The sequence below is a fragment of the Salmo salar genome, chromosome 18 (genome assembly GCF_965601325.2).
Source record: "Salmo salar chromosome 18, fSalSal1, whole genome shotgun sequence".
Lineage (NCBI taxonomy): Eukaryota > Metazoa > Chordata > Actinopteri > Salmoniformes > Salmonidae > Salmo > Salmo salar.
Window position 1 is genome coordinate 227,262 of NC_138308.1, and position 7,739 is coordinate 235,000.

General features: G+C 43.1%; 1 protein-coding gene across 1 annotated transcript in view; it reads left to right on the forward strand.

Annotated features, from left to right (window-relative positions):
* flii (FLII actin remodeling protein) overlaps nt 1-7,739 on the forward strand; it is a 114,505-nt gene that overhangs the window by 12,119 nt on the left and 94,647 nt on the right.

The following is a 7,739-nucleotide window of genomic DNA, read 5'->3' on the forward strand; positions in this document are numbered from 1 at the left end:
GTGGGGGTTTAGAGAGAGTCCCAGATCTGTTATTAACCTGATGAATAACAGCAGTGGGGGTTTAGAGAGAGTCCCAGATCTGTTATTAACCTGATGAATAACAGCAGTGGGGGTTTAGAGAGAGTCCCAGATCTGTTATTAACCTGATGAATAACAGCAGTGGGGGTTTAGAGAGAGTCCCAGATCTGTTATTAACCTGATGAATAACAGCAGTGGGGGTTTAGAGAGAGTCCCAGATCTGTTATTAACCTGATGAATAACAGCAGTGGGGGTTTAGAGAGAGTCCCAGATCTGTTATTAACCTGATGAATAACAGCAGTGGGGGTTTAGAGAGAGTCCCAGATCTGTTATTAACCTGATGAATAACAGCAGTGGGGTTTAGAGAGAGTCCCAGATCTGTTATTAACCTGATGAATAACAGCAGTGGGGGTTTAGAGAGAGTCCCAGATCTGTTATTAACCTGATGAATAACAGCAGTGGGGGTTTAGAGAGAGTCCCAGATCTGTTATTAACCTGATGAATAACAGCAGTGGGGTTTAGAGAGAGTCCCAGATCTGTTATTAACCTGATGAATAACAGCAGTGGGGGTTTAGAGAGAGTCCCAGATCTGTTATTAACCTGATGAATAACAGCAGTGGGGGTTTAGAGAGAGTCCCAGATCTGTTATTAACCTGATGAATAACAGCAGTGGGGGTTTAGAGAGAGTCCCAGATCTGTTATTAACCTGATGAATAACAGCAGTGGGGGTTTAGAGAGAGTCCCAGATCTGTTATTAACCTGATGAATAACAGCAGTGGGGGTTTAGAGAGAGTCCCAGATCTGTTATTAACCTGATGAATAACAGCAGTGGGGGTTTAGAGAGAGTCCCAGATCTGTTATTAACCTGATGAATAACAGCAGTGGGGGTTTAGAGAGAGTCCCAGATCTGTTATTAACCTGATGAATAACAGCAGTGGGGGTTTAGAGAGAGTCCCAGATCTGTTATTAACCTGATGAATAACAGCAGTGGGGTTTAGAGAGAGTCCCAGATCTGTTATTAACCTGATGAATAACAGCAGTGGGGTTTAGAGAGAGTCCCAGATCTGTTATTAACCTGATGAATAACAGCAGTGGGGGTTTAGAGAGAGTCCCAGATCTGTTATTAACCTGATGAATAACAGCAGTGGGGGTTTAGAGAGAGTCCCAGATCTGTTATTAACCTGATGAATAACAGCAGTGGGGGTTTAGAGAGAGTCCCAGATCTGTTATTAACCTGATGAATAACAGCAGTGGGGGTTTAGAGAGAGTCCCAGATCTGTTATTAACCTGATGAATAACAGCAGTGGGGGTTTAGAGAGAGTCCCAGATCTGTTATTAACCTGATGAATAACAGCAGTGGGGTTTAGAGAGAGTCCCAGATCTGTTATTAACCTGATGAATAACAGCAGTGGGGGTTTAGAGAGAGTCCCAGATCTGTTATTAACCTGATGAATAACAGCAGTGGGGTTTAGAGAGAGTCCCAGATCTGTTATTAACCTGATGAATAACAGCAGTGGGGTTTAGAGAGAGTCCCAGATCTGTTATTAACCTGATGAATAACAGCAGTGGGGGTTTAGAGAGAGTCCCAGATCTGTTATTAACCTGATGAATAACAGCAGTGGGGGTTTAGAGAGAGTCCCAGATCTGTTATTAACCTGATGAATAACAGCAGTGGGGGTTTAGAGAGAGTCCCAGATCTGTTATTAACCTGATGAATAACAGCAGTGGGGGTTTAGAGAGAGTCCCAGATCTGTTATTAACCTGATGAATAACAGCAGTGGGGGTTTAGAGAGAGTCCCAGATCTGTTATTAACCTGATGAATAACAGCAGTGGGGTTTAGAGAGAGTCCCAGATCTGTTATTAACCTGATGAATAACAGCAGTGGGGTTTAGAGAGAGTCCCAGATCTGTTATTAACCTGATGAATAACAGCAGTGGGGTTTAGAGAGAGTCCCAGATCTGTTATTAACCTGATGAATAACAGCAGTGGGGGTTTAGAGAGAGTCCCAGATCTGTTATTAACCTGATGAATAACAGCAGTGGGGGTTTAGAGAGAGTCCCAGATCTGTTATTAACCTGATGAATAACAGCAGTGGGGTTTAGAGAGAGTCCCAGATCTGTTATTAACCTGATGAATAACAGCAGTGGGGTTTAGAGAGAGTCCCAGATCTGTTATTAACCTGAGATAACCTAGAGAGAGTCCCAGATCTGTTATTAACCTGATGAATAACAGCAGTGGGGGTTTAGAGAGAGTCCCAGATCTGTTATTAACCTGATGAATAACAGCAGTGGGGGTTTAGAGAGAGTCCCAGATCTGTTATTAACCTGATGAATAACAGCAGTGGGGTTTAGAGAGAGTCCCAGATCTGTTATTAACCTGATGAATAACAGCAGTGGGGTTTAGAGAGAGTCCCAGATCTGTTATTAACCTGATGAATAACAGCAGTGGGGGTTTAGAGAGAGTCCCAGATCTGTTATTAACCTGATGAATAACAGCAGTGGGGGTTTAGAGAGAGTCCCAGATCTGTTATTAACCTGATGAATAACAGCAGTGGGGTTTAGAGAGAGTCCCAGATCTGTTATTAACCTGATGAATAACAGCAGTGGGGGTTTAGAGAGAGTCCCAGATCTGTTATTAACCTGATGAATAACAGCAGTGGGGTTTAGAGAGAGTCCCAGATCTGTTATTAACCTGATGAATAACAGCAGTGGGGGTTTAGAGAGAGTCCCAGATCTGTTATTAACCTGATGAATAACAGCAGTGGGGGTTTAGAGAGAGTCCCAGATCTGTTATTAACCTGATGAATAACAGCAGTGGGGGTTTAGAGAGAGTCCCAGATCTGTTATTAACCTGATGAATAACAGCAGTGGGGGTTTAGAGAGAGTCCCAGATCTGTTATTAACCTGATGAATAACAGCAGTGGGGGTTTAGAGAGAGTCCCAGATCTGTTATTAACCTGATGAATAACAGCAGTGGGGGTTTAGAGAGAGTCCCAGATCTGTTATTAACCTGATGAATAACAGCAGTGGGGGTTTAGAGAGAGTCCCAGATCTGTTATTAACCTGATGAATAACAGCAGTGGGGGTTTAGAGAGAGTCCCAGATCTGTTATTAACCTGATGAATAACAGCAGTGGGGGTTTAGAGAGAGTCCCAGATCTGTTATTAACCTGATGAATAACAGCAGTGGGGGTTTAGAGAGAGTCCCAGATCTGTTATTAACCTGATGAATAACAGCAGTGGGGGTTTAGAGAGAGTCCCAGATCTGTTATTAACCTGATGAATAACAGCAGTGGGGTTTAGAGAGAGTCCCAGATCTGTTATTAACCTGATGAATAACAGCAGTGGGGGTTTAGAGAGAGTCCCAGATCTGTTATTAACCTGATGAATAACAGCAGTGGGGGTTTAGAGAGAGTCCCAGATCTGTTATTAACCTGATGAATAACAGCAGTGGGGGTTTAGAGAGAGTCCCAGATCTGTTATTAACCTGATGAATAACAGCAGTGGGGGTTTAGAGAGAGTCCCAGATCTGTTATTAACCTGATGAATAACAGCAGTGGGGGTTTAGAGAGAGTCCCAGATCTGTTATTAACCTGATGAATAACAGCAGTGGGGGTTTAGAGAGAGTCCCAGATCTGTTATTAACCTGATGAATAACAGCAGTGGGGGTTTAGAGAGAGTCCCAGATCTGTTATTAACCTGATGAATAACAGCAGTGGGGTTTAGAGAGAGTCCCAGATCTGTTATTAACCTGATGAATAACAGCAGTGGGGGTTTAGAGAGAGTCCCAGATCTGTTATTAACCTGATGAATAACAGCAGTGGGGGTTTAGAGAGAGTCCCAGATCTGTTATTAACCTGATGAATAACAGCAGTGGGGGTTTAGAGAGAGTCCCAGATCTGTTATTAACCTGATGAATAACAGCAGTGGGGGTTTAGAGAGAGTCCCAGATCTGTTATTAACCTGATGAATAACAGCAGTGGGGTTTAGAGAGAGTCCCAGATCTGTTATTAACCTGATGAATAACAGCAGTGGGGTTTAGAGAGAGTCCCAGATCTGTTATTAACCTGATGAATAACAGCAGTGGGGTTTAGAGAGAGTCCCAGATCTGTTATTAACCTGATGAATAACAGCAGTGGGGGTTTAGAGAGAGTCCCAGATCTGTTATTAACCTGATGAATAACAGCAGTGGGGGTTTAGAGAGAGTCCCAGATCTGTTATTAACCTGATGAATAACAGCAGTGGGGGTTTAGAGAGAGTCCCAGATCTGTTATTAACCTGATGAATAACAGCAGTGGGGTTTAGAGAGAGTCCCAGATCTGTTATTAACCTGATGAATAACAGCAGTGGGGGTTTAGAGAGAGTCCCAGATCTGTTATTAACCTGATGAATAACAGCAGTGGGGGTTTAGAGAGAGTCCCAGATCTGTTATTAACCTGATGAATAACAGCAGTGGGGGTTTAGAGAGAGTCCCAGATCTGTTATTAACCTGATGAATAACAGCAGTGGGGGTTTAGAGAGAGTCCCAGATCTGTTATTAACCTGATGAATAACAGCAGTGGGGGTTTAGAGAGAGTCCCAGATCTGTTATTAACCTGATGAATAACAGCAGTGGGGTTTAGAGAGAGTCCCAGATCTGTTATTAACCTGATGAATAACAGCAGTGGGGTTTAGAGAGAGTCCCAGATCTGTTATTAACCTGATGAATAACAGCAGTGGGGGTTTAGAGAGAGTCCCAGATCTGTTATTAACCTGATGAATAACAGCAGTGGGGGTTTAGAGAGAGTCCCAGATCTGTTATTAACCTGATGAATAACAGCAGTGGGGTTTAGAGAGAGTCCCAGATCTGTTATTAACCTGATGAATAACAGCAGTGGGGGTTTAGAGAGAGTCCCAGATCTGTTATTAACCTGATGAATAACAGCAGTGGGGTTTAGAGAGAGTCCCAGATCTGTTATTAACCTGATGAATAACAGCAGTGGGGGTTTAGAGAGAGTCCCAGATCTGTTATTAACCTGATGAATAACAGCAGTGGGGGTTTAGAGAGAGTCCCAGATCTGTTATTAACCTGATGAATAACAGCAGTGGGGTTTAGAGAGAGTCCCAGATCTGTTATTAACCTGATGAATAACAGCAGTGGGGGTTTAGAGAGAGTCCCAGATCTGTTATTAACCTGATGAATAACAGCAGTGGGGGTTTAGAGAGAGTCCCAGATCTGTTATTAACCTGATGAATAACAGCAGTGGGGGTTTAGAGAGAGTCCCAGATCTGTTATTAACCTGATGAATAACAGCAGTGGGGTTTAGAGAGAGTCCCAGATCTGTTATTAACCTGATGAATAACAGCAGTGGGGTTTAGAGAGAGTCCCAGATCTGTTATTAACCTGATGAATAACAGCAGTGGGGGTTTAGAGAGAGTCCCAGATCTGTTATTAACCTGATGAATAACAGCAGTGGGGGTTTAGAGAGAGTCCCAGATCTGTTATTAACCTGATGAATAACAGCAGTGGGGGTTTAGAGAGAGTCCCAGATCTGTTATTAACCTGATGAATAACAGCAGTGGGGGTTTAGAGAGAGTCCCAGATCTGTTATTAACCTGATGAATAACAGCAGTGGGGTTTAGAGAGAGTCCCAGATCTGTTATTAACCTGATGAATAACAGCAGTGGGGGTTTAGAGAGAGTCCCAGATCTGTTATTAACCTGATGAATAACAGCAGTGGGGGTTTAGAGAGAGTCCCAGATCTGTTATTAACCTGATGAATAACAGCAGTGGGGGTTTAGAGAGAGTCCCAGATCTGTTATTAACCTGATGAATAACAGCAGTGGGGGTTTAGAGAGAGTCCCAGATCTGTTATTAACCTGATGAATAACAGCAGTGGGGGTTTAGAGAGAGTCCCAGATCTGTTATTAACCTGATGAATAACAGCAGTGGGGGTTTAGAGAGAGTCCCAGATCTGTTATTAACCTGATGAATAACAGCAGTGGGGGTTTAGAGAGAGTCCCAGATCTGTTATTAACCTGATGAATAACAGCAGTGGGGTTTAGAGAGAGTCCCAGATCTGTTATTAACCTGATGAATAACAGCAGTGGGGGTTTAGAGAGAGTCCCAGATCTGTTATTAACCTGATGAATAACAGCAGTGGGGGTTTAGAGAGAGTCCCAGATCTGTTATTAACCTGATGAATAACAGCAGTGGGGTTTAGAGAGAGTCCCAGATCTGTTATTAACCTGATGAATAACAGCAGTGGGGTTTAGAGAGAGTCCCAGATCTGTTATTAACCTGATGAATAACAGCAGTGGGGGTTTAGAGAGAGTCCCAGATCTGTTATTAACCTGATGAATAACAGCAGTGGGGTTTAGAGAGAGTCCCAGATCTGTTATTAACCTGATGAATAACAGCAGTGGGGGTTTAGAGAGAGTCCCAGATCTGTTATTAACCTGATGAATAACAGCAGTGGGGGTTTAGAGAGAGTCCCAGATCTGTTATTAACCTGATGAATAACAGCAGTGGGGTTTAGAGAGAGTCCCAGATCTGTTATTAACCTGATGAATAACAGCAGTGGGGGTTTAGAGAGAGTCCCAGATCTGTTATTAACCTGATGAATAACAGCAGTGGGGGTTTAGAGAGAGTCCCAGATCTGTTATTAACCTGATGAATAACAGCAGTGGGGGTTTAGAGAGAGTCCCAGATCTGTTATTAACCTGATGAATAACAGCAGTGGGGTTTAGAGAGAGTCCCAGATCTGTTATTAACCTGATGAATAACAGCAGTGGGGTTTAGAGAGAGTCCCAGATCTGTTATTAACCTGATGAATAACAGCAGTGGGGTTTAGAGAGAGTCCCAGATCTGTTATTAACCTGATGAATAACAGCAGTGGGGGTTTAGAGAGAGTCCCAGATCTGTTATTAACCTGATGAATAACAGCAGTGGGGGTTTAGAGAGAGTCCCAGATCTGTTATTAACCTGATGAATAACAGCAGTGGGGGTTTAGAGAGAGTCCCAGATCTGTTATTAACCTGATGAATAACAGCAGTGGGGGTTTAGAGAGAGTCCCAGATCTGTTATTAACCTGATGAATAACAGCAGTGGGGGTTTAGAGAGAGTCCCAGATCTGTTATTAACCTGATGAATAACAGCAGTGGGGGTTTAGAGAGAGTCCCAGATCTGTTATTAACCTGATGAATAACAGCAGTGGGGGTTTAGAGAGAGTCCCAGATCTGTTATTAACCTGATGAATAACAGCAGTGGGGGTTTAGAGAGAGTCCCAGATCTGTTATTAACCTGATGAATAACAGCAGTGGGGGTTTAGAGAGAGTCCCAGATCTGTTATTAACCTGATGAATAACAGCAGTGGGGGTTTAGAGAGAGTCCCAGATCTGTTATTAACCTGATGAATAACAGCAGTGGGGGTTTAGAGAGAGTCCCAGATCTGTTATTAACCTGATGAATAACAGCAGTGGGGGTTTAGAGAGAGTCCCAGATCTGTTATTAACCTGATGAATAACAGCAGTGGGGGTTTAGAGAGAGTCCCAGATCTGTTATTAACCTGATGAATAACAGCAGTGGGGGTTTAGAGAGAGTCCCAGATCTGTTATTAACCTGATGAATAACAGCAGTGGGGGTTTAGAGAGAGTCCCAGATCTGTTATTAACCTGATGAATAACAGCAGTGGGGTTTAGAGAGAGTCCCAGATCTGTTATTAACCTGATGAATAACAGCAG